Source organism: Platichthys flesus, chromosome 20 (genome assembly GCF_949316205.1).
Source record: "Platichthys flesus chromosome 20, fPlaFle2.1, whole genome shotgun sequence".
Lineage (NCBI taxonomy): Eukaryota > Metazoa > Chordata > Actinopteri > Pleuronectiformes > Pleuronectidae > Platichthys > Platichthys flesus.
The window spans coordinates 2,047,327-2,074,208 of NC_084964.1; the positions used below are offsets into that span (position 1 = coordinate 2,047,327).

Sequence of the window (26,882 nt, forward strand, 5' to 3'; positions counted from 1 at the left end):
ATTTCTTGCATTCTAACATTTCTATTGTGATGGGAAGTTACAAGGAAGAAGCCCGGCTAGCTCAGTTCGGTAGAGCATGAGACTCTTAATCTCAGCGTAGTGGGTTCGAGCCCCACGTTGGGCTATGGACCTTTTGAGATTCGGAATTGAGCACCAGCATGCAGATCAAAGTCTTATCTTAAAAGACTCCTTATTAAAGGATACTTCAGAGCAAATACATTCCATAGAGTTCACACACAAACTGCAAGAGATTGAATCCCTAACCAATGACAAGCGTTGGTTTGATCTTCTTGCGAAAGAATTGGACAACATGGTTCAGGGTGTTTTTGTTCACGGAACTTGTGCTGAAAACTTTAAAAGTAAAACTTATTCTGTAATCTCATCATTATCTCAGACCTAGGTTGTTTTCATACAAGAGGGTTTTACTTCTCATGAAACATATTTCTTGCATTCTAACATTTCTATTATGATGGGAAGTTATTTGGAAGAAGCGCCAGATCAGTTCGGTAGAGCATGACACTCTTAATCTCAGGGTCGTGGGTTCGAGCCCCACGTTGGGCTATGGAGATTTTAAGGTTAGGAATTGAGCACCAGCAAGCAGATCAAAGTCTATCTTAAAAGACTCCTTATTAAAGGATACTTCAGAGCAAATACATTCCATAGAGTTCGCAAACATCAACGGCTGATCAGAATATTATATATATATTAAACCCATCAATTTGTCTAGATTATAAAGCTAAACTAGAATGGAAAACTGCAAGAGATTGAATCCCAAACCAATGACAAGCGTGTGTTTGATCTTCTTGCGAAAGAATTGGACAACATGGTTCAGGGTGTTTTTGTTCACGGAACTTGTGCTGAAAACATTAAAGGTAAAGGGTTTTACTTCTCATGAAACATATTTCTTGCATTCTAACATTTCTATTGTGATGGGAAGTTATAAGGAAGAAGCCCGGCTAGCTCAGTTCGGTAGAGTATGAGACTCTTAATCTCAGGGTCGTGGGTTCGAGCCCCACGTTGGGCTATGGACCTTTTGAGATTCGGAATTGAGCACCAGCATGCAGATCAAAGTCTTAGCTTAAAAGACTCCTTATTAAAGGATACTTCAGAGCAAATACATTCCATAGAGTTCGCAAACATCAACGGCTGATCGGAATATTGTATATATATTGAACCCATCAATTTGTCTAGATTATAAATCTAAACTAGAATGGAAAACTGCAAGAGATTGAATCCCAAACCAATGACAAGCGTGTGTTTGATCTTCTTGCGAAAGAATTGGACAACATGGTTCAGGGTGTTTTTGTTCACGGAACTTGTGCTGAAAACTTTAAAAGTAAAACTTATTCTGTAATCTCATCATTATCTCAGACCTAGGTTGTTTTCATACAAGAGGGTTTTACTTCTCATGAAACATATTTCTTGCATTCTAACATTTCTATTGTGATGTGAAGTATTTGGAAGAAGCGCCAGATCAGTTCGGTAGAGCATGACACTCTTAATCTCAGGGTCGTGGGTTCAAGCCCCACGTTGGCCTATGGAGATTTTAAGGTTAGGAATTGAGCACCAGCATGCAGATGAAAGTCTTAGCTTAAAAGACTCCTTATTAAAGGATACTTCAGAGCAAATACATTCCATAGAGTTCACACACACCAAGCAAACATCAATGTCTGATCAGAAAATTATATATATACTGAACCCATCAATTTGTCTAGATTATCTAGCTTAACTAGAATGGAAAACTGCAAGAGATTGAATCCCTAACCAATGACAAGCGTTGGTTTGGTCTTCTTGCGAAAGAATTGGACAACATGGTTCAGGGTGTTTTTGTTCACGGAACTTGTGCTGAAAACATTAAAGGTAAAACTTATTCTGTAATCTGATCATTATCTCAGACCTAGGTTGTTTTCATACAAGAGGGTATTACTTCTCATGAAACATATTTCTTGCATTCTAACATTTCTATTGTGATGGGAAGTTATTTGGAAGAAGCGCCAGATCAGTTCGGTAGAGCATGACACTCTTAATCTCAGGGTCATGGGTTCGAGCCCCACGTTGGGCTATGGAGATTTTAAGGTTAGGAATTGAGCACCAGCATGCAGATCAAAGTCTATCTTAAAAGACTCCTTATTAAAGGATACTTCAGAGCAAATACATTCCATAGTGTTCGCAAACATCAACGGCTGATCAGAATATTATATATATATTAAACCCATCAATTTGTCTGGATTATATAGCTAAACTAGAATGGAAAACTGCAAGAGATTGAATCCCAAACCAATGACAAGCGTGTGTTTGATCTTCTTGCGAAAGAATTGGACAACATGGTTCATGGTGTTTTTGTTCACGGAACTTGTGCTGAAAACATTAAAGGTAAAGGGTTTTACTTCTCATGAAACATATTTCTTGCATTCTAACATTTCTATTGTGATGGGAAGTTACAAGGAAGAAGCCCGGCTAGCTCAGTTCGGTAGAGCATGAGACTCTTAATCTCAGCGTAGTGGGTTCGAGCCCCACGTTGGGCTATGGACCTTTTGAGATTCGGAATTGAGCACCAGCATGCAGATCAAAGTCTTATCTTAAAAGACTCCTTATTAAAGGATACTTCAGAGCAAATACATTCCATAGAGTTCACACACAAACTGCAAGAGATTGAATCCCTAACCAATGACAAGCGTTGGTTTGATCTTCTTGCGAAAGAATTGGACAACATGGTTCAGGGTGTTTTTGTTCACGGAACTTGTGCTGAAAACTTTAAAAGTAAAACTTATTCTGTAATCTCATCATTATCTCAGACCTAGGTTGTTTTCATACAAGAGGGTTTTACTTCTCATGAAACATATTTCTTGCATTCTAACATTTCTATTATGATGGGAAGTTATTTGGAAGAAGCGCCAGATCAGTTCGGTAGAGCATGACACTCTTAATCTCAGGGTCGTGGGTTCGAGCCCCACGTTGGGCTATGGAGATTTTAAGGTTAGGAATTGAGCACCAGCAAGCAGATCAAAGTCTATCTTAAAAGACTCCTTATTAAAGGATACTTCAGAGCAAATACATTCCATAGAGTTCGCAAACATCAACGGCTGATCAGAATATTATATATATATTAAACCCATCAATTTGTCTAGATTATAAAGCTAAACTAGAATGGAAAACTGCAAGAGATTGAATCCCAAACCAATGACAAGCGTGTGTTTGATCTTCTTGCGAAAGAATTGGACAACATGGTTCAGGGTGTTTTTGTTCACGGAACTTGTGCTGAAAACATTAAAGGTAAAGGGTTTTACTTCTCATGAAACATATTTCTTGCATTCTAACATTTCTATTGTGATGGGAAGTTATAAGGAAGAAGCCCGGCTAGCTCAGTTCGGTAGAGTATGAGACTCTTAATCTCAGGGTCGTGGGTTCGAGCCCCACGTTGGGCTATGGACCTTTTGAGATTCGGAATTGAGCACCAGCATGCAGATCAAAGTCTTAGCTTAAAAGACTCCTTATTAAAGGATACTTCAGAGCAAATACATTCCATAGAGTTCACACACACCAAGCAAACATCAACGTCTGATCAGAAAATTATATATATTAAACCCATCAATTTGTCTAGATTATATAGCTAAACTAGAATGGAAAACTGCAAGAGATTGAATCCCTAACCAATGACAAGCGTGTGTTTGATCTTCTTGCGAAAGAATTGGACAACATTGTCCAGGCGGTTTTTGTTCACGGAACTAAACCGCCTGTTTTCATACAAGAGGGTTTTACTTCTCATGAAACATATTTCTTGCATTCTAACATTTCTATTATGATGGGAAGTTATTTGCAAGAAGAGCCAGCTCAGTTCGGTAGAGCATGACACTCTTAATCTCAGGGTCGTGGGTTCGAGCCCCATGTTGGGCTACGGAGATTTTAAGTTTAGGAATTGAGCACCAGCATGCAGATGAAAGTCTTAGCTTAAAAGACTCCTTATTAAAGAATACTTCAGAGAAAATACATTCCATAGTGTTCACACAAACCAAGCAAACATCAACGGCTGATCAGAAAATTATATATATATTGAACCCATCAATTTGTCTAGATTATCTAGCTTAACTAGAATGGAAAACTGCAAGAGATTGAATCCCTAACCAATGACAAGCATTGGTTTGATCTTCTTGCGAAATAATTGGACAACATGGTTCAGGTTGTTTTTGTTCATGGAATTTGTGCTCAAAAACATTAAAGGTAAAATGTATTCTGTAATCTGATCATTATCTCAGACCTAGGTTGTTTTCATACAAGAGGGTTTTACTTCTCATGAAACATATTTCTTGCATTCTAACATTTCTATTGTGTTGGGAAGTTATAAGGAAGATGTCCGGCTAGCTCAGTTCGGTAGAGCATGAGACTCTTAATCTCAGGGTTGTGGGTTCGAGCCCCACGTTGGGCTATGAATCTTTTGAGATTCGGAATTGAGCACCAGCATGCAGATCAAAGTCTTAGCTTAAAGGACTCCTTATTAAAGGATACTTCAGAGCAAATACATTCCATAGAGTTCGCAAACATCAACGGCTGATCAGAATATTATATATATATTGAACCCATCAATTTGTCTAGATTATAAAGCTAAACTAGAATGGAAAACTGCAAGAGATTGAATCCCAAACCAATCTGATCATTATCTCAGACCTAGGTTGTTTTCATACAAGAGGGTTTTACTTCTCATGAAACATATTTCTTGCATTCTAACATTTCTATTGTGTTGGGAAGTTATAAGGAAGATGTCCGGCTAGCTCAGTTCGGTAGAGCATGAGACTCTTAATCTCAGGGTCGTGGGTTCGAGCACCACGTTGGGCTATGGACCTTTTGAGATTCAGAATTGAGCACCAGCATGCAGATCAAAGTCTTAGCTTAAAAGACTCCTTATTAAAGGATACTTCAGAGCAAATACATTCCATAGAGTTCGCAAACATCAACGGCTGATCAGAATATTATATATATATTAAACCCATCAATTTGTCTAGATTATCTAGCTTAACTAGAATGGAAAACTGCAAGAGATTGAATCCCTAACCAATGACAACCATTGGTTTGATCTTCTTGCGAAATAATTGGACAACATGGTTCAGGTTGTTTTTGTTCATGGAACTTGTGCTCAAAAACATTAAAGGTAAAATGTATTCTGTAATCTGATCATTATCTCAGACCTAGGTTGTTTTCATACAAGAGGGTTTTACTTCTCATGAAACATATTTCTTGCATTCTAACATTTCTATTGTGTTTGGAAGTCATAAGGAAGATGTCCGGCTAGCTCAGTTCGGTAGAGCATGAGACTCTTAATCTCAGGGTCGTGGGTTCGAGCCCCACGTTGGGCTATGAATCTTTTGAGATTCGGAATTGAGCACCAGCATGCAGATCAAAGTCTTAGCTTAAAAGACTCCTTATTAAAGGATACTTCAGAGCAAATACATTCCATAGAGTTCACACACAAACTGCAAGAGATTGAATCCCTAACCAATGACAAGCGTTGGTTTGATCTTCTTGCGAAAGAATTGGACAACATGGTTCAGGGTGTTTTTGTTCACGGAACTTGTGCTGAAAACTTTAAAAGTAAAACTTATTCTGTAATCTCATCATTATCTCAGACCTAGGTTGTTTTCATACAAGAGGGTTTTACTTCTCATGAAACATATTTCTTGCATTCTAACATTTCTATTATGATGGGAAGTTATTTGGAAGAAGCGCCAGATCAGTTCGGTAGAGCATGACACTCTTAATCTCAGGGTCGTGGGTTCGAGCCCCACGTTGGGCTATGGAGATTTTAAGGTTAGGAATTGAGCACCAGCAAGCAGATCAAAGTCTATCTTAAAAGACTCCTTATTAAAGGATACTTCAGAGCAAATACATTCCATAGAGTTCGCAAACATCAACGGCTGATCAGAATATTATATATATATTAAACCCATCAATTTGTCTAGATTATAAAGCTAAACTAGAATGGAAAACTGCAAGAGATTGAATCCCAAACCAATGACAAGCGTGTGTTTGATCTTCTTGCGAAAGAATTGGACAACATGGTTCAGGGTGTTTTTGTTCACGGAACTTGTGCTGAAAACATTAAAGGTAAAGGGTTTTACTTCTCATGAAACATATTTCTTGCATTCTAACATTTCTATTGTGATGGGAAGTTATAAGGAAGAAGCCCGGCTAGCTCAGTTCGGTAGAGTATGAGACTCTTAATCTCAGGGTCGTGGCTTCGAGCCCCACGTTGGGCTATGGACCTTTTGAGATTCGGAATTGAGCACCAGCATGCAGATCAAAGTCTTAGCTTAAAAGACTCCTTATTAAAGGATACTTCAGAGCAAATACATTCCATAGAGTTCACACACAAACTGCAAGAGATTGAATCCCTAACCAATGACAAGCGTTGGTTTGATCTTCTTGCGAAAGAATTGGACAACATGGTTCAGGGTGTTTTTGTTCACGGAACTTGTGCTGAAAACTTTAAAAGTAAAACTTATTCTGTAATCTCATCATTATCTCAGACCTAGGTTGTTTTCATACAAGAGGGTTTTACTTCTCATGAAACATATTTCTTGCATTCTAACATTTCTATTGTGATGGGAAGTTATAAGGAAGAAGCCCGGCTAGCTCAGTTCGGTAGAGTATGAGACTCTTAATCTCAGGGTCGTGGGTTCGAGCCCCACGTTGGGCTATGGACCTTTTGAGATTCGGAATTGAGCACCAGCATGCAGATCAAAGTCTTAGCTTAAAAGACTCCTTATTAAAGGATACTTCAGAGCAAATACATTCCATAGAGTTCACACACACCAAGCAAACATCAACGTCTGATCAGAAAATTATATATATTAAACCCATCAATTTGTCTAGATTATATAGCTAAACTAGAATGGAAAACTGCAAGAGATTGAATCCCTAACCAATGACAAGCGTGTGTTTGATCTTCTTGCGAAAGAATTGGACAACATGGTTTAGGGTGTTTTGTTCACGGAACTTGTGCTGAAAACATTAAAGGTAAAGGGTTTTACTTCTCATGAAACATATTTCTTGCATTCTAACATTTCTATTATGATGGGAAGCTATTTGGAAGAAGAGCCAGCTCAGTTCGGTAGAGCATGACACTCTTAATCTCAGGGTCGTGGGTTCGAGCCCCATGTTGGGCTACGGAGATTTTAAGGTTAGGAATTGAGCACCAGCATGCAGATGAAAGTCTTAGCTTAAAAGACTCCTTATTAAAGAATACTTCAGAGAAAATACATTCCAAAGTGTTCACACACACCAAGCAAACATCAACGGCTGATCAGAAAATTATATATATATTGAACCCATCAATTTGTCTAGATTATCTAGCTTAACTAGAATGGAAAACTGCAAGAGATTGAATCCCTAACCAATGACAAGCATTGGTTTGATCTTCTTGCGAAATAATTGGACAACATGGTTCAGGTTGTTTTTGTTCATGGAACTTGTGCTCAAAAACATTAAAGGTAAAATGTATTCTGTAATCTGATCATTATCTCAGACCTAGGTTGTTTTCATACAAGAGGGTTTTACTTCTCATGAAACATATTTCCTGCATTCTAACATTTCTATTGTGTTGGGAAGTTATAAGGAAGATGTTCGGCTAGCTCAGTTCGGTAGAGCATGAGACTTTTAATCTCAGGGTTGTGGGTTCGAGCCCCACGTTGGGCTATGAAGCTTTTGAGATTCGGAATTGAGCACCAGCATGCAGATCAAAGTCTTAGCTTAAAGGACTCCTTATTAAAGGATACTTCAGAGCAAATACATTCCATAGAGTTCGCAAACATCAACGGCTGATCAGAATATTATATATATATTAAACCCATCAATTTGTCTAGATTATAAAGCTAAACTAGAATGGAAAACTGCAAGAGATTGAATCCCAAACCAATGACAAGCGTGTGTTTGATCTTTTTGCGAAAGAATTGGACAACATGGTTCAGGGTGTTTTTGTTCACGGAACTTGTGCTGAAAACATTAAAGGTAAAGGGTTTTACTTCTCATGAAACATATTTCTTGCATTCTAACATTTCTATTGTGATGGGAAGTTACAAGGAAGAAGCCCGGCTAGCTCAGTTCGGTAGAGCATGAGACTCTTAATCTCAGCGTAGTGGGTTCGAGCCCCACGTTGGGCTATGGACCTTTTGAGATTCGGAATTGAGCACCAGCATGCAGATCAAAGTCTTATCTTAAAAGACTCCTTATTAAAGGATACTTCAGAGCAAATACATTCCATAGAGTTCACACACAAACTGCAAGAGATTGAATCCCTAACCAATGACAAGCGTTGGTTTGATCTTCTTGCGAAAGAATTGGACAACATGGTTCAGGGTGTTTTTGTTCACGGAACTTGTGCTGAAAACTTTAAAAGTAAAACTTATTCTGTAATCTCATCATTATCTCAGACCTAGGTTGTTTTCATACAAGAGGGTTTTACTTCTCATGAAACATATTTCTTGCATTCTAACATTTCTATTATGATGGGAAGTTATTTGGAAGAAGCGCCAGATCAGTTCGGTAGAGCATGACACTCTTAATCTCAGGGTCGTGGGTTCGAGCCCCACGTTGGGCTATGGAGATTTTAAGGTTAGGAATTGAGCACCAGCAAGCAGATCAAAGTCTATCTTAAAAGACTCCTTATTAAAGGATACTTCAGAGCAAATACATTCCATAGAGTTCGCAAACATCAACGGCTGATCAGAATATTATATATATATTAAACCCATCAATTTGTCTAGATTATAAAGCTAAACTAGAATGGAAAACTGCAAGAGATTGAATCCCAAACCAATGACAAGCGTGTGTTTGATCTTCTTGCGAAAGAATTGGACAACATGGTTCAGGGTGTTTTTGTTCACGGAACTTGTGCTGAAAACATTAAAGGTAAAGGGTTTTACTTCTCATGAAACATATTTCTTGCATTCTAACATTTCTATTGTGATGGGAAGTTATAAGGAAGAAGCCCGGCTAGCTCAGTTCGGTAGAGTATGAGACTCTTAATCTCAGGGTCGTGGCTTCGAGCCCCACGTTGGGCTATGGACCTTTTGAGATTCGGAATTGAGCACCAGCATGCAGATCAAAGTCTTAGCTTAAAAGACTCCTTATTAAAGGATACTTCAGAGCAAATACATTCCATAGAGTTCACACACAAACTGCAAGAGATTGAATCCCTAACCAATGACAAGCGTTGGTTTGATCTTCTTGCGAAAGAATTGGACAACATGGTTCAGGGTGTTTTTGTTCACGGAACTTGTGCTGAAAACTTTAAAAGTAAAACTTATTCTGTAATCTCATCATTATCTCAGACCTAGGTTGTTTTCATACAAGAGGGTTTTACTTCTCATGAAACATATTTCTTGCATTCTAACATTTCTATTGTGATGGGAAGTTATAAGGAAGAAGCCCGGCTAGCTCAGTTCGGTAGAGTATGAGACTCTTAATCTCAGGGTCGTGGGTTCGAGCCCCACGTTGGGCTATGGACCTTTTGAGATTCGGAATTGAGCACCAGCATGCAGATCAAAGTCTTAGCTTAAAAGACTCCTTATTAAAGGATACTTCAGAGCAAATACATTCCATAGAGTTCACACACACCAAGCAAACATCAACGTCTGATCAGAAAATTATATATATTAAACCCATCAATTTGTCTAGATTATATAGCTAAACTAGAATGGAAAACTGCAAGAGATTGAATCCCTAACCAATGACAAGCGTGTGTTTGATCTTCTTGCGAAAGAATTGGACAACATGGTTTAGGGTGTTTTGTTCACGGAACTTGTGCTGAAAACATTAAAGGTAAAGGGTTTTACTTCTCATGAAACATATTTCTTGCATTCTAACATTTCTATTATGATGGGAAGCTATTTGGAAGAAGAGCCAGCTCAGTTCGGTAGAGCATGACACTCTTAATCTCAGGGTCGTGGGTTCGAGCCCCATGTTGGGCTACGGAGATTTTAAGGTTAGGAATTGAGCACCAGCATGCAGATGAAAGTCTTAGCTTAAAAGACTCCTTATTAAAGAATACTTCAGAGAAAATACATTCCAAAGTGTTCACACACACCAAGCAAACATCAACGGCTGATCAGAAAATTATATATATATTGAACCCATCAATTTGTCTAGATTATCTAGCTTAACTAGAATGGAAAACTGCAAGAGATTGAATCCCTAACCAATGACAAGCATTGGTTTGATCTTCTTGCGAAATAATTGGACAACATGGTTCAGGTTGTTTTTGTTCATGGAACTTGTGCTCAAAAACATTAAAGGTAAAATGTATTCTGTAATCTGATCATTATCTCAGACCTAGGTTGTTTTCATACAAGAGGGTTTTACTTCTCATGAAACATATTTCCTGCATTCTAACATTTCTATTGTGTTGGGAAGTTATAAGGAAGATGTTCGGCTAGCTCAGTTCGGTAGAGCATGAGACTTTTAATCTCAGGGTTGTGGGTTCGAGCCCCACGTTGGGCTATGAAGCTTTTGAGATTCGGAATTGAGCACCAGCATGCAGATCAAAGTCTTAGCTTAAAGGACTCCTTATTAAAGGATACTTCAGAGCAAATACATTCCATAGAGTTCGCAAACATCAACGGCTGATCAGAATATTATATATATATTAAACCCATCAATTTGTCTAGATTATAAAGCTAAACTAGAATGGAAAACTGCAAGAGATTGAATCCCAAACCAATGACAAGCGTGTGTTTGATCTTTTTGCGAAAGAATTGGACAACATGGTTCAGGGTGTTTTTGTTCACGGAACTTGTGCTGAAAACATTAAAGGTAAAGGGTTTTACTTCTCATGAAACATATTTCTTGCATTCTAACATTTCTATTGTGATGGGAAGTTATAAGGAAGAAGCCCGGCTAGCTCAGTTCGGTAGAGCATGAGACTCTTAATCTCAGGGTCGTGGGTTCGAGCCCCATGTTGGGCTACGGAGATTTTAAGTTTAGGAATTGAGCACCAGCATGCAGATGAAAGTCTTAGCTTAAAAGACTCCTTATTAAAGAATACTTCAGAGAAAATACATTCCATAGTGTTCACACAAACCAAGCAAACATCAACGGCTGATCAGAAAATTATATATATATTGAACCCATCAATTTGTCTAGATTATCTAGCTTAACTAGAATGGAAAACTGCAAGAGATTGAATCCCTAACCAATGACAAGCATTGGTTTGATCTTCTTGCGAAATAATTGGACAACATGGTTCAGGTTGTTTTTGTTCATGGAATTTGTGCTCAAAAACATTAAAGGTAAAATGTATTCTGTAATCTGATCATTATCTCAGACCTAGGTTGTTTTCATACAAGAGGGTTTTACTTCTCATGAAACATATTTCTTGCATTCTAACATTTCTATTGTGTTGGGAAGTTATAAGGAAGATGTCCGGCTAGCTCAGTTCGGTAGAGCATGAGACTCTTAATCTCAGGGTTGTGGGTTCGAGCCCCACGTTGGGCTATGAATCTTTTGAGATTCGGAATTGAGCACCAGCATGCAGATCAAAGTCTTAGCTTAAAGGACTCCTTATTAAAGGATACTTCAGAGCAAATACATTCCATAGAGTTCGCAAACATCAACGGCTGATCAGAATATTATATATATATTGAACCCATCAATTTGTCTAGATTATAAAGCTAAACTAGAATGGAAAACTGCAAGAGATTGAATCCCAAACCAATCTGATCATTATCTCAGACCTAGGTTGTTTTCATACAAGAGGGTTTTACTTCTCATGAAACATATTTCTTGCATTCTAACATTTCTATTGTGTTGGGAAGTTATAAGGAAGATGTCCGGCTAGCTCAGTTCGGTAGAGCATGAGACTCTTAATCTCAGGGTCGTGGGTTCGAGCACCACGTTGGGCTATGGACCTTTTGAGATTCAGAATTGAGCACCAGCATGCAGATCAAAGTCTTAGCTTAAAAGACTCCTTATTAAAGGATACTTCAGAGCAAATACATTCCATAGAGTTCGCAAACATCAACGGCTGATCAGAATATTATATATATATTAAACCCATCAATTTGTCTAGATTATCTAGCTTAACTAGAATGGAAAACTGCAAGAGATTGAATCCCTAACCAATGACAACCATTGGTTTGATCTTCTTGCGAAATAATTGGACAACATGGTTCAGGTTGTTTTTGTTCATGGAACTTGTGCTCAAAAACATTAAAGGTAAAATGTATTCTGTAATCTGATCATTATCTCAGACCTAGGTTGTTTTCATACAAGAGGGTTTTACTTCTCATGAAACATATTTCTTGCATTCTAACATTTCTATTGTGTTTGGAAGTCATAAGGAAGATGTCCGGCTAGCTCAGTTCGGTAGAGCATGAGACTCTTAATCTCAGGGTCGTGGGTTCGAGCCCCACGTTGGGCTATGAATCTTTTGAGATTCGGAATTGAGCACCAGCATGCAGATCAAAGTCTTAGCTTAAAAGACTCCTTATTAAAGGATACTTCAGAGCAAATACATTCCATAGAGTTCACACACAAACTGCAAGAGATTGAATCCCTAACCAATGACAAGCGTTGGTTTGATCTTCTTGCGAAAGAATTGGACAACATGGTTCAGGGTGTTTTTGTTCACGGAACTTGTGCTGAAAACTTTAAAAGTAAAACTTATTCTGTAATCTCATCATTATCTCAGACCTAGGTTGTTTTCATACAAGAGGGTTTTACTTCTCATGAAACATATTTCTTGCATTCTAACATTTCTATTATGATGGGAAGTTATTTGGAAGAAGCGCCAGATCAGTTCGGTAGAGCATGACACTCTTAATCTCAGGGTCGTGGGTTCGAGCCCCACGTTGGGCTATGGAGATTTTAAGGTTAGGAATTGAGCACCAGCAAGCAGATCAAAGTCTATTTTAAAAGACTCCTTATTAAAGGATACTTCAGAGCAAATACATTCCATAGAGTTCGCAAACATCAACGGCTGATCAGAATATTATATATATATTAAACCCATCAATTTGTCTAGATTATAAAGCTAAACTAGAATGGAAAACTGCAAGAGATTGAATCCCAAACCAATGACAAGCGTGTGTTTGATCTTCTTGCGAAAGAATTGGACAACATGGTTCAGGGTGTTTTTGTTCACGGAACTTGTGCTGAAAACATTAAAGGTAAAGGGTTTTACTTCTCATGAAACATATTTCTTGCATTCTAACATTTCTATTGTGATGGGAAGTTATAAGGAAGAAGCCCGGCTAGCTCAGTTCGGTAGAGTATGAGACTCTTAATCTCAGGGTCGTGGCTTCGAGCCCCACGTTGGGCTATGGACCTTTTGAGATTCGGAATTGAGCACCAGCATGCAGATCAAAGTCTTAGCTTAAAAGACTCCTTATTAAAGGATACTTCAGAGCAAATACATTCCATAGAGTTCACACACAAACTGCAAGAGATTGAATCCCTAACCAATGACAAGCGTTGGTTTGATCTTCTTGCGAAAGAATTGGACAACATGGTTCAGGGTGTTTTTGTTCACGGAACTTGTGCTGAAAACTTTAAAAGTAAAACTTATTCTGTAATCTCATCATTATCTCAGACCTAGGTTGTTTTCATACAAGAGGGTTTTACTTCTCATGAAACATATTTCTTGCATTCTAACATTTCTATTATGATGGGAAGTTATGTGGAAGAAGCGCCAGATCAGTTCGGTAGAGCATGACACTCTTAATCTCAGGGTCGTGGGTTCGAGCCCCACGTTGGGCTATGGAGATTTTAAGGTTAGGAATTGAGCACCAGCAAGCAGATCAAAGTCTATCTTAAAAGACTCCTTATTAAAGGATACTTCAGAGCAAATACATTCCATAGAGTTCGCAAACATCAACGGCTGATCAGAATATTATATATATATTAAACCCATCAATTTGTCTAGATTATAAAGCTAAACTAGAATGGAAAACTGCAAGAGATTGAATCCCAAACCAATGACAAGCGTGTGTTTGATCTTCTTGCGAAAGAATTGGACAACATGGTTCAGGGTGTTTTTGTTCACGGAACTTGTGCTGAAAACATTAAAGGTAAAGGGTTTTACTTCTCATGAAACATATTTCTTGCATTCTAACATTTCTATTGTGATGGGAAGTTATAAGGAAGAAGCCCGGCTAGCTCAGTTCGGTAGAGTATGAGACTCTTAATCTCAGGGTCGTGGGTTCGAGCCCCACGTTGGGCTATGGACCTTTTGAGATTCGGAATTGAGCACCAGCATGCAGATCAAAGTCTTAGCTTAAAAGACTCCTTATTAAAGGATACTTCAGAGCAAATACATTCCATAGAGTTCACACACAAACTGCAAGAGATTGAATCCCTAACCAATGACAAGCGTTGGTTTGATCTTCTTGCGAAAGAATTGGACAACATGGTTCAGGGTGTTTTTGTTCACGGAACTTGTGCTGAAAACTTTAAAAGTAAAACTTATTCTGTAATCTCATCATTATCTCAGACCTAGGTTGTTTTCATACAAGAGGGTTTTACTTCTCATGAAACATATTTCTTGCATTCTAACATTTCTATTATGATGGGAAGTTATTTGGAAGAAGCGCCAGATCAGTTCGGTAGAGCATGACACTCTTAATCTCAGGGTCGTGGGTTCGAGCCCCACGTTGGGCTATGGAGATTTTAAGGTTAGGAATTGAGCACCAGCAAGCAGATCAAAGTCTATCTTAAAAGACTCCTTATTAAAGGATACTTCAGAGCAAATACATTCCATAGAGTTCGCAAACATCAACGGCTGATCAGAATATTATATATATATTAAACCCATCAATTTGTCTAGATTATAAAGCTAAACTAGAATGGAAAACTGCAAGAGATTGAATCCCAAACCAATGACAAGCGTGTGTTTGATCTTCTTGCGAAAGAATTGGACAACATGGTTCAGGGTGTTTTTGTTCACGGAACTTGTGCTGAAAACATTAAAGGTAAAGGGTTTTACTTCTCATGAAACATATTTCTTGCATTCTAACATTTCTATTGTGATGGGAAGTTATAAGGAAGAAGCCCGGCTAGCTCAGTTCGGTAGAGTATGAGACTCTTAATCTCAGGGTCGTGGGTTCGAGCCCCACGTTGGGCTATGGACCTTTTGAGATTCGGAATTGAGCACCAGCATGCAGATCAAAGTCTTAGCTTAAAAGACTCCTTATTAAAGGATACTTCAGAGCAAATACATTCCATAGAGTTCACACACACCAAGCAAACATCAACGTCTGATCAGAAAATTATATATATTAAACCCATCAATTTGTCTAGATTATATAGCTAAACTAGAATGGAAAACTGCAAGAGATTGAATCCCTAACCAATGACAAGCGTGTGTTTGATCTTCTTGCGAAAGAATTGGACAACATTGTCCAGGCGGTTTTTGTTCACGGAACTAAACCGCCTGTTTTCATACAAGAGGGTTTTACTTCTCATGAAACATATTTCTTGCATTCTAACATTTCTATTATGATGGGAAGTTATTTGCAAGAAGAGCCAGCTCAGTTCGGTAGAGCATGACACTCTTAATCTCAGGGTCGTGGGTTCGAGCCCCATGTTGGGCTACGGAGATTTTAAGTTTAGGAATTGAGCACCAGCATGCAGATGAAAGTCTTAGCTTAAAAGACTCCTTATTAAAGAATACTTCAGAGAAAATACATTCCATAGTGTTCACACAAACCAAGCAAACATCAACGGCTGATCAGAAAATTATATATATATTGAACCCATCAATTTGTCTAGATTATCTAGCTTAACTAGAATGGAAAACTGCAAGAGATTGAATCCCTAACCAATGACAAGCATTGGTTTGATCTTCTTGCGAAATAATTGGACAACATGGTTCAGGTTGTTTTTGTTCATGGAATTTGTGCTCAAAAACATTAAAGGTAAAATGTATTCTGTAATCTGATCATTATCTCAGACCTAGGTTGTTTTCATACAAGAGGGTTTTACTTCTCATGAAACATATTTCTTGCATTCTAACATTTCTATTGTGTTGGGAAGTTATAAGGAAGATGTCCGGCTGGCTCAGTTCGGTAGAGCATGAGACTCTTAATCTCAGGATTGTGGGTTCGAGCCCCACGTTGGGCTATGAATCTTTTGAGATTCGGAATTGAGCACCAGCATGCAGATCAAAGTCTTAGCTTAAAGGACTCCTTATTAAAGGATACTTCAGAGCAAATACATTCCATAGAGTTCGCAAACATCAACGGCTGATCAGAATATTATATATATATTGAACCCATCAATTTGTCTAGATTATAAAGCTAAACTAGAATGGAAAACTGCAAGAGATTGAATCCCAAACCAATCTGATCATTATCTCAGACCTAGGTTGTTTTCATACAAGAGGGTTTTACTTCTCATGAAACATATTTCTTGCATTCTAACATTTCTATTGTGTTGGGAAGTTATAAGGAAGATGTCCGGCTAGCTCAGTTCGGTAGAGCATGAGACTCTTAATCTCAGGGTCGTGGGTTCGAGCACCACGTTGGGCTATGAAGCTTTTGAGATTCGGAATTGAGCACCAGCATGCAGATCAAAGTCTTAGCTTAAAGGACTCCTTATTAAAGGATACTTCAGAGCAAATACATTCCATAGAGTTCGCAAACATCAACGGCTGATCAGAATATTATATATATATTAAACCCATCCATTTGTCTAGATTATAAAGCTAAACTAGAATGGAAAACTGCAAGAGATTGAATCCCAAACCAATGACAAGCGTGTGTTTGATCTTCTTGCGAAAGAATTGGACAACATGGTTCAGGGTGTTTTTGTTCACGGAACTTGTGCTGAAAACATTAAAGGTAAAGGGTTTTACTTCTCATGAAACATATTTCTTGCATTCTAACATTTCTATTGTGATGGGAAGTTATAAGGAAGAAGCCCGGCTAGGTCAGTTTGGTAGAGCATGAGACTCTTAATCTCAGGGTCGTGGGTTCGAGCCCCACGTTGGGCTATGGACCTTTTGAGATTCGGAATTGAGCACCAGCATGCAGATCAAAGTCTTAGCTTAAAAGACTCCTTATTAAAGGATACTTCAGAGCAAATACATTCCATAGAGTTCACACACACCAAGCAAACATCAACGTCTGATCAGAAAATTATATATATTAAACCCATTAATTTGTCTAGATTATATAGCTAAACTAGAATGGAAAACTGCAAGAGATTGAATCCCTAACCAATGACAAGCGTGTGTTTGATCTTCTTGCGAAAGAATTGGACAACATGGTTTAGGGTGTTTTGTTCACGGAACTTGTGCTGAAAACATTAAAGGTAAAGGGTTTTACTTCTCATGAAACATATTTCTTGCATTCTAACATTTCTATTATGATGGGAAGCTATTTGGAAGAAGAGCCAGCTCAGTTCGGTAGAGCATGACACTCTTAATCTCAGGGTCGTGGGTTTGAGCCCCATGTTGGGCTACGGAGATTTTAAGGTTAGGAATTGAGCACCAGCATGCAGATGAAAGTCTTAGCTTAAAAGACTCCTTATTAAAGAATACTTCAGAGAAAATACATTCCATAGTGTTCACACACACCAAGCAAACATCAACGGCTGATCAGAAAATTATATATATATTGAACCCATCAATTTGTCTAGATTATCTAGCTTAACTAGAATGGAAAACTGCAAGAGATTGAATCCCTAACCAATGACAAGCATTGGTTTGATCTTCTTGCGAAATAATTGGACAACATGGTTCAGGTTGTTTTTGTTCATGGAACTTGTGCTCAAAAACATTAAAGGTAAAATGTATTCTGTAATCTGATCATTATCTCAGACCTAGGTTGTTTTCATACAAGAGGGTTTTACTTCTCATGAAACATATTTCCTGCATTCTAACATTTCTATTGTGTTGGGAAGTTATAAGGAAGATGTTCGGCTAGCTCAGTTCGGTAGAGCATGAGACTTTTAATCTCAGGGTTGTGGGTTCGAGCCCCACGTTGGGCTATGAAGCTTTTGAGATTCGGAATTGAGCACCAGCATGCAGATCAAAGTCTTAGCTTAAAGGACTCCTTATTAAAGGATACTTCAGAGCAAATACATTCCATAGAGTTCGCAAACATCAACGGCTGATCAGAATATTATATATATATTAAACCCATCAATTTGTCTAGATTATAAAGCTAAACTAGAATGGAAAACTGCAAGAGATTGAATCCCAAACCAATGACAAGCGTGTGTTTGATCTTTTTGCGAAAGAATTGGACAACATGGTTCAGGGTGTTTTTGTTCACGGAACTTGTGCTGAAAACATTAAAGGTAAAGGGTTTTACTTCTCATGAAACATATTTCTTGCATTCTAACATTTCTATTGTGATGGGAAGTTATAAGGAAGAAGCCCGGCTAGCTCAGTTCGGTAGAGCATGAGACTCTTAATCTCAGGGTCGTGGGTTCGAGCCCCACGTTGGGCTATGGACCTTTTGAGATTCGGAATTGAGCACCAGCATGCAGATCAAAGTCTTATCTTAAAAGACTCCTTATTAAAGGATACTTCAGAGCAAATACATTCCATAGAGTTCACACACACCAAGCAAACATCAACGTCTGATCAGAAAATTATATATATTAAACCCATCAATTTGTCTAGATTATATAGCTAAACTAGAATGGAAAACTGCAAGAGATTGAATCCCTAACCAATGACAAGCGTGTGTTTGATCTTCTTGCGAAAGAATTGGACAACATTGTCCAGGCGGTTTTTGTTCACGGAACTAAACCGCCTGTTTTCATACAAGAGGGTTTTACTTCTCATGAAACATATTTCTTGCATTCTAACATTTCTATTGTGATGGGAAGTTATTTGGAAGAAGCGCCAGATCAGTTCGGTAGAGCATGACACTCTTAATCTCAGGGTCGTGGGTTCGAGCCCCACGTTGGCCTATGGAGATTTTAAGGTTAGGAATTGAGCACCAGCATGCAGATGAAAGTCTTAGCTTAAAAGACTCCTTATTAAAGGATACTTCAGAGCAAATACATTCCATAGAGTTCACACACACCAAGCAAACATCAATGTCTGATCAGAAAATTATATATATACTGAACCCATCAATTTGTCTAGATTATCTAGCTTAACTAGAATGGAAAACTGCAAGAGATTGAATCCCTAACCAATGACAAGCGTTGGTTTGGTCTTCTTGCGAAAGAATTGGACAACATGGTTCAGGGTGTTTTTGTTCACGGAACTTGTGCTGAAAACATTAAAGGTAAAACTTATTCTGTAATCTGATCATTATCTCAGACCTAGGTTGTTTTCATACAAGAGGGTATTACTTGTCATGAAACATATTTCTTGCATTCTAACATTTCTATTGTGATGGGAAGTTATTTGGAAGAAGCGCCAGATCAGTTCGGTAGAGTATGACACTCTTAATCTCAGGGTCATGGGTTCGAGCCCCACGTTGGGCTATGGAGATTTTAAGGTTAGGAATTGAGCACCAGCATGCAGATCAAAGTCTATCTTAAAAGACTCCTTATTAAAGGATACTTCAGAGCAAATACATTCCATAGAGTTCGCAAACATCAACGGCTGATCCGAATATTATATATATATTAAACCCATCAATTTGTCTAGATTATATAGCTAAACTAGAATGGAAAACTGCAAGAGATTGAATCCCAAACCAATGACAAGCGTGTGTTTGATCTTCTTGCGAAAGAATTGGACAACATGGTTCATGGTGTTTTTGTTCACGGAACTTGTGCTGAAAACATTAAAGGTAAAGGGTTTTACTTCTCATGAAACATATTTCTTGCATTCTAACATTTCTATTGTGATGGGAAGTTACAAGGAAGAAGCCCGGCTAGCTCAGTTCGGTAGAGCATGAGACTCTTAATCTCAGCGTAGTGGGTTCGAGCCCCACGTTGGGCTATGGACCTTTTGAGATTCGGAATTGAGCACCAGCATGCAGATCAAAGTCTTATCTTAAAAGACTCCTTATTAAAGGATACTTCAGAGCAAATACATTCCATAGAGTTCACACACAAACTGCAAGAGATTGAATCCCTAACCAATGACAAGCGTTGGTTTGATCTTCTTGCGAAAGAATTGGACAACATGGTTCAGGGTGTTTTTGTTCACGGAACTTGTGCTGAAAACTTTAAAAGTAAAACTTATTCTGTAATCTCATCATTATCTCAGACCTAGGTTGTTTTCATACAAGAGGGTTTTACTTCCCATGAAACATATTTCTTGCATTCTAACATTTCTATTATGATGGGAAGTTATTTGGAAGAAGCGCCAGATCAGTTCGGTAGAGCGTGACACTCTTAATCTCAGGGTCGTGGGTTCGAGCCCCACGTTGCGCTATGGAGATTTTAAGGTTAGGAATTGAGCACCAGCATGCAGATGAAAGTCTTAGCTTAAAAGACTCCTTATTAAAGGATACTTCAGAGCAAATACATTCCATAGAGTTCACACACAAACTGCAAGAGATTGAATCCCTAACCAATGACAAGCGTTGGTTTGATCTTCTTGCGAAAGAATTGGACAACATGGTTCAGGGTGTTTTTGTTCACGGAACTTGTGCTGAAAACTTTAAAAGTAAAACTTATTCTGTAATCTCATCATTATCTCAGACCTAGGTTGTTTTCATACAAGAGGGTTTTACTTCTCATGAAACATATTTCTTGCATTCTAACATTTCTATTATGATGGGAAGTTATTTGGAAGAAGCGCCAGATCAGTTCGGTAGAGCATGACACTCTTAATCTCAGGGTCGTGGGTTCGAGCCCCACGTTGGGCTATGGAGATTTTAAGGTTAGGAATTGAGCACCAGCAAGCAGATCAAAGTCTATCTTAAAAGACTCCTTATTAAAGGATACTTCAGAGCAAATACATTCCATAGAGTTCGCAAACATCAACGGCTGATCAGAATATTATATATATATTAAACCCATCAATTTGTCTAGATTATAAAGCTAAACTAGAATGGAAAACTGCAAGAGATTGAATCCCAAACCAATGACAAGCGTGTGTTTGATCTTCTTGCGAAAGAATTGGACAACATGGTTCAGGGTGTTTTTGTTCACGGAACTTGTGCTGAAAACATTAAAGGTAAAGGGTTTTACTTCTCATGAAACATATTTCTTGCATTCTAACATTTCTATTGTGATGGGAAGTTATAAGGAAGAAGCCCGGCTAGCTCAGTTCGGTAGAGTATGAGACTCTTAATCTCAGGGTCGTGGGTTCGAGCCCCACGTTGGGCTATGGACCTTTTGAGATTCGGAATTGAGCACCAGCATGCAGATCAAAGTCTTAGCTTAAAAGACTCCTTATTAAAGGATACTTCAGAGCAAATACATTCCATAGAGTTCACACACACCAAGCAAACATCAACGTCTGATCAGAAAATTATATATATTAAACCCATCAATTTGTCTAGATTATATAGCTAAACTAGAATGGAAAACTGCAAGAGATTGAATCCCTAACCAATGACAAGCGTGTGTTTGATCTTCTTGCGAAAGAATTGGACAACATTGTCCAGGCGGTTTTTGTTCACGGAACTAAACCGCCTGTTTTCATACAAGAGGGTTTTACTTCTCATGAAACATATTTCTTGCATTCTAACATTTCTATTATGATGGGAAGTTATTTGCAAGAAGAGCCAGCTCAGTTCGGTAGAGCATGACACTCTTAATCTCAGGGTCGTGGGTTCGAGCCCCATGTTGGGCTACGGAGATTTTAAGTTTAGGAATTGAGCACCAGCATGCAGATGAAAGTCTTAGCTTAAAAGACTCCTTATTAAAGAATACTTCAGAGAAAATACATTCCATAGTGTTCACACAAACCAAGCAAACATCAACGGCTGATCAGAAAATTATATATATATTGAACCCATCAATTTGTCTAGATTATCTAGCTTAACTAGAATGGAAAACTGCAAGAGATTGAATCCCTAACCAATGACAAGCATTGGTTTGATCTTCTTGCGAAATAATTGGACAACATGGTTCAGGTTGTTTTTGTTCATGGAATTTGTGCTCAAAAACATTAAAGGTAAAATGTATTCTGTAATCTGATCATTATCTCAGACCTAGGTTGTTTTCATACAAGAGGGTTTTACTTCTCATGAAACATATTTCTTGCATTCTAACATTTCTATTGTGTTGGGAAGTTATAAGGAAGATGTCCGGCTAGCTCAGTTCGGTAGAGCATGAGACTCTTAATCTCAGGGTTGTGGGTTCGAGCCCCACGTTGGGCTATGAATCTTTTGAGATTCGGAATTGAGCACCAGCATGCAGATCAAAGTCTTAGCTTAAAGGACTCCTTATTAAAGGATACTTCAGAGCAAATACATTCCATAGAGTTCGCAAACATCAACGGCTGATCAGAATATTATATATATATTGAACCCATCAATTTGTCTAGATTATAAAGCTAAACTAGAATGGAAAACTGCAAGAGATTGAATCCCAAACCAATCTGATCATTATCTCAGACCTAGGTTGTTTTCATACAAGAGGGTTTTACTTCTCATGAAACATATTTCTTGCATTCTAACATTTCTATTGTGTTGGGAAGTTATAAGGAAGATGTCCGGCTAGCTCAGTTCGGTAGAGCATGAGACTCTTAATCTCAGGGTCGTGGGTTCGAGCACCACGTTGGGCTATGGACCTTTTGAGATTCAGAATTGAGCACCAGCATGCAGATCAAAGTCTTAGCTTAAAAGACTCCTTATTAAAGGATACTTCAGAGCAAATACATTCCATAGAGTTCGCAAACATCAACGGCTGATCAGAATATTATATATATATTAAACCCATCAATTTGTCTAGATTATCTAGCTTAACTAGAATGGAAAACTGCAAGAGATTGAATCCCTAACCAATGACAACCATTGGTTTGATCTTCTTGCGAAATAATTGGACAACATGGTTCAGGTTGTTTTTGTTCATGGAACTTGTGCTCAAAAACATTAAAGGTAAAATGTATTCTGTAATCTGATCATTATCTCAGACCTAGGTTGTTTTCATACAAGAGGGTTTTACTTCTCATGAAACATATTTCTTGCATTCTAACATTTCTATTGTGTTTGGAAGTCATAAGGAAGATGTCCGGCTAGCTCAGTTCGGTAGAGCATGAGACTCTTAATCTCAGGGTCGTGGGTTCGAGCCCCACGTTGGGCTATGAATCTTTTGAGATTCGGAATTGAGCACCAGCATGCAGATCAAAGTCTTAGCTTAAAAGACTCCTTATTAAAGGATACTTCAGAGCAAATACATTCCATAGAGTTCACACACAAACTGCAAGAGATTGAATCCCTAACCAATGACAAGCGTTGGTTTGATCTTCTTGCGAAAGAATTGGACAACATGGTTCAGGGTGTTTTTGTTCACGGAACTTGTGCTGAAAACTTTAAAAGTAAAACTTATTCTGTAATCTCATCATTATCTCAGACCTAGGTTGTTTTCATACAAGAGGGTTTTACTTCTCATGAAACATATTTCTTGCATTCTAACATTTCTATTATGATGGGAAGTTATTTGGAAGAAGCGCCAGATCAGTTCGGTAGAGCATGACACTCTTAATCTCAGGGTCGTGGGTTCGAGCCCCACGTTGGGCTATGGAGATTTTAAGGTTAGGAATTGAGCACCAGCAAGCAGATCAAAGTCTATTTTAAAAGACTCCTTATTAAAGGATACTTCAGAGCAAATACATTCCATAGAGTTCGCAAACATCAACGGCTGATCAGAATATTATATATATATTAAACCCATCAATTTGTCTAGATTATAAAGCTAAACTAGAATGGAAAACTGCAAGAGATTGAATCCCAAACCAATGACAAGCGTGTGTTTGATCTTCTTGCGAAAGAATTGGACAACATGGTTCAGGGTGTTTTTGTTCACGGAACTTGTGCTGAAAACATTAAAGGTAAAGGGTTTTACTTCTCATGAAACATATTTCTTGCATTCTAACATTTCTATTGTGATGGGAAGTTATAAGGAAGAAGCCCGGCTAGCTCAGTTCGGTAGAGTATGAGACTCTTAATCTCAGGGTCGTGGCTTCGAGCCCCACGTTGGGCTATGGACCTTTTGAGATTCGGAATTGAGCACCAGCATGCAGATCAAAGTCTTAGCTTAAAAGACTCCTTATTAAAGGATACTTCAGAGCAAATACATTCCATAGAGTTCACACACAAACTGCAAGAGATTGAATCCCTAACCAATGACAAGCGTTGGTTTGATCTTCTTGCGAAAGAATTGGACAACATGGTTCAGGGTGTTTTTGTTCACGGAACTTGTGCTGAAAACTTTAAAAGTAAAACTTATTCTGTAATCTCATCATTATCTCAGACCTAGGTTGTTTTCATACAAGAGGGTTTTACTTCTCATGAAACATATTTCTTGCATTCTAACATTTCTATTATGATGGGAAGTTATGTGGAAGAAGCGCCAGATCAGTTCGGTAGAGCATGACACTCTTAATCTCAGGGTCGTGGGTTCGAGCCCCACGTTGGGCTATGGAGATTTTAAGGTTAGGAATTGAGCACCAGCAAGCAGATCAAAGTCTATCTTAAAAGACTCCTTATTAAAGGATACTTCAGAGCAAATACATTCCATAGAGTTCGCAAACATCAACGGCTGATCAGAATATTATATATATATTAAACCCATCAATTTGTCTAGATTATAAAGCTAAACTAGAATGGAAAACTGCAAGAGATTGAATCCCAAACCAATGACAAGCGTGTGTTTGATCTTCTTGCGAAAGAATTGGACAACATGGTTCAGGGTGTTTTTGTTCACGGAACTTGTGCTGAAAACATTAAAGGTAAAGGGTTTTACTTCTCATGAAACATATTTCTTGCATTCTAACATTTCTATTGTGATGGGAAGTTATAAGGAAGAAGCCCGGCTAGCTCAGTTCGGTAGAGTATGAGACTCTTAATCTCAGGGTCGTGGGTTCGAGCCCCACGTTGGGCTATGGACCTTTTGAGATTCGGAATTGAGCACCAGCATGCAGATCAAAGTCTTAGCTTAAAAGACTCCTTATTAAAGGATACTTCAGAGCAAATACATTCCATAGAGTTCACACACAAACTGCAAGAGATTGAATCCCTAACCAATGACAAGCGTTGGTTTGATCTTCTTGCGAAAGAATTGGACAACATGGTTCAGGGTGTTTTTGTTCACGGAACTTGTGCTGAAAACTTTAAAAGTAAAACTTATTCTGTAATCTCATCATTATCTCAGACCTAGGTTGTTTTCATACAAGAGGGTTTTACTTCTCATGAAACATATTTCTTGCATTCTAACATTTCTATTATGATGGGAAGTTATTTGGAAGAAGCGCCAGATCAGTTCGGTAGAGCATGACACTCTTAATCTCAGGGTCGTGGGTTCGAGCCCCACGTTGGGCTATGGAGATTTTAAGGTTAGGAATTGAGCACCAGCAAGCAGATCAAAGTCTATCTTAAAAGACTCCTTATTAAAGGATACTTCAGAGCAAATACATTCCATAGAGTTCGCAAACATCAACGGCTGATCAGAATATTATATATATATTAAACCCATCAATTTGTCTAGATTATAAAGCTAAACTAGAATGGAAAACTGCAAGAGATTGAATCCCAAACCAATGACAAGCGTGTGTTTGATCTTCTTGCGAAAGAATTGGACAACATGGTTCAGGGTGTTTTTGTTCACGGAACTTGTGCTGAAAACATTAAAGGTAAAGGGTTTTACTTCTCATGAAACATATTTCTTGCATTCTAACATTTCTATTGTGATGGGAAGTTATAAGGAAGAAGCCCGGCTAGCTCAGTTCGGTAGAGTATGAGACTCTTAATCTCAGGGTCGTGGGTTCGAGCCCCACGTTGGGCTATGGACCTTTTGAGATTCGGAATTGAGCACCAGCATGCAGATCAAAGTCTTAGCTTAAAAGACTCCTTATTAAAGGATACTTCAGAGCAAATACATTCCATAGAGTTCACACACACCAAGCAAACATCAACGTCTGATCAGAAAATTATATATATTAAACCCATCAATTTGTCTAGATTATATAGCTAAACTAGAATGGAAAACTGCAAGAGATTGAATCCCTAACCAATGACAAGCGTGTGTTTGATCTTCTTGCGAAAGAATTGGACAACATTGTCCAGGCGGTTTTTGTTCACGGAACTAAACCGCCTGTTTTCATACAAGAGGGTTTTACTTCTCATGAAACATATTTCTTGCATTCTAACATTTCTATTATGATGGGAAGTTATTTGCAAGAAGAGCCAGCTCAGTTCGGTAGAGCATGACACTCTTAATCTCAGGGTCGTGGGTTCGAGCCCCATGTTGGGCTACGGAGATTTTAAGTTTAGGAATTGAGCACCAGCATGCAGATGAAAGTCTTAGCTTAAAAGACTCCTTATTAAAGAATACTTCAGAGAAAATACATTCCATAGTGTTCACACAAACCAAGCAAACATCAACGGCTGATCAGAAAATTATATATATATTGAACCCATCAATTTGTCTAGATTATCTAGCTTAACTAGAATGGAAAACTGCAAGAGATTGAATCCCTAACCAATGACAAGCATTGGTTTGATCTTCTTGCGAAATAATTGGACAACATGGTTCAGGTTGTTTTTGTTCATGGAATTTGTGCTCAAAAACATTAAAGGTAAAATGTATTCTGTAATCTGATCATTATCTCAGACCTAGGTTGTTTTCATACAAGAGGGTTTTACTTCTCATGAAACATATTTCTTGCATTCTAACATTTCTATTGTGTTGGGAAGTTATAAGGAAGATGTCCGGCTGGCTCAGTTCGGTAGAGCATGAGACTCTTAATCTCAGGATTGTGGGTTCGAGCCCCACGTTGGGCTATGAATCTTTTGAGATTCGGAATTGAGCAC

At 38.3% G+C, this 26,882-nt stretch overlaps 4 non-coding genes across 4 annotated transcripts; all 4 read left to right on the forward strand.

The window, feature by feature from the left end:
* Window positions 1–7,612: 7,612 nt before the first annotated feature.
* On the forward strand, window positions 7,613–7,686 carry trnak-uuu (transfer RNA lysine (anticodon UUU)). The gene has a single exon. It is a non-coding gene; the product is annotated as a tRNA-Lys (tRNA).
* Window positions 7,687–10,414: 2,728 nt separating this feature from the next.
* On the forward strand, window positions 10,415–10,488 carry trnak-uuu (transfer RNA lysine (anticodon UUU)). Its single transcript has one exon. It is a non-coding gene; the product is annotated as a tRNA-Lys (tRNA).
* A 7,411-nt stretch (window positions 10,489–17,899) lies between these two features.
* trnak-uuu (transfer RNA lysine (anticodon UUU)) lies at window positions 17,900–17,973 on the forward strand. The gene has a single exon. It is a non-coding gene; the product is annotated as a tRNA-Lys (tRNA).
* Window positions 17,974–18,363: 390 nt separating this feature from the next.
* On the forward strand, window positions 18,364–18,437 carry trnak-cuu (transfer RNA lysine (anticodon CUU)). Its single transcript has one exon. It is a non-coding gene; the product is annotated as a tRNA-Lys (tRNA).
* The last annotated feature ends 8,445 nt before the right edge of the window (window positions 18,438–26,882 follow it).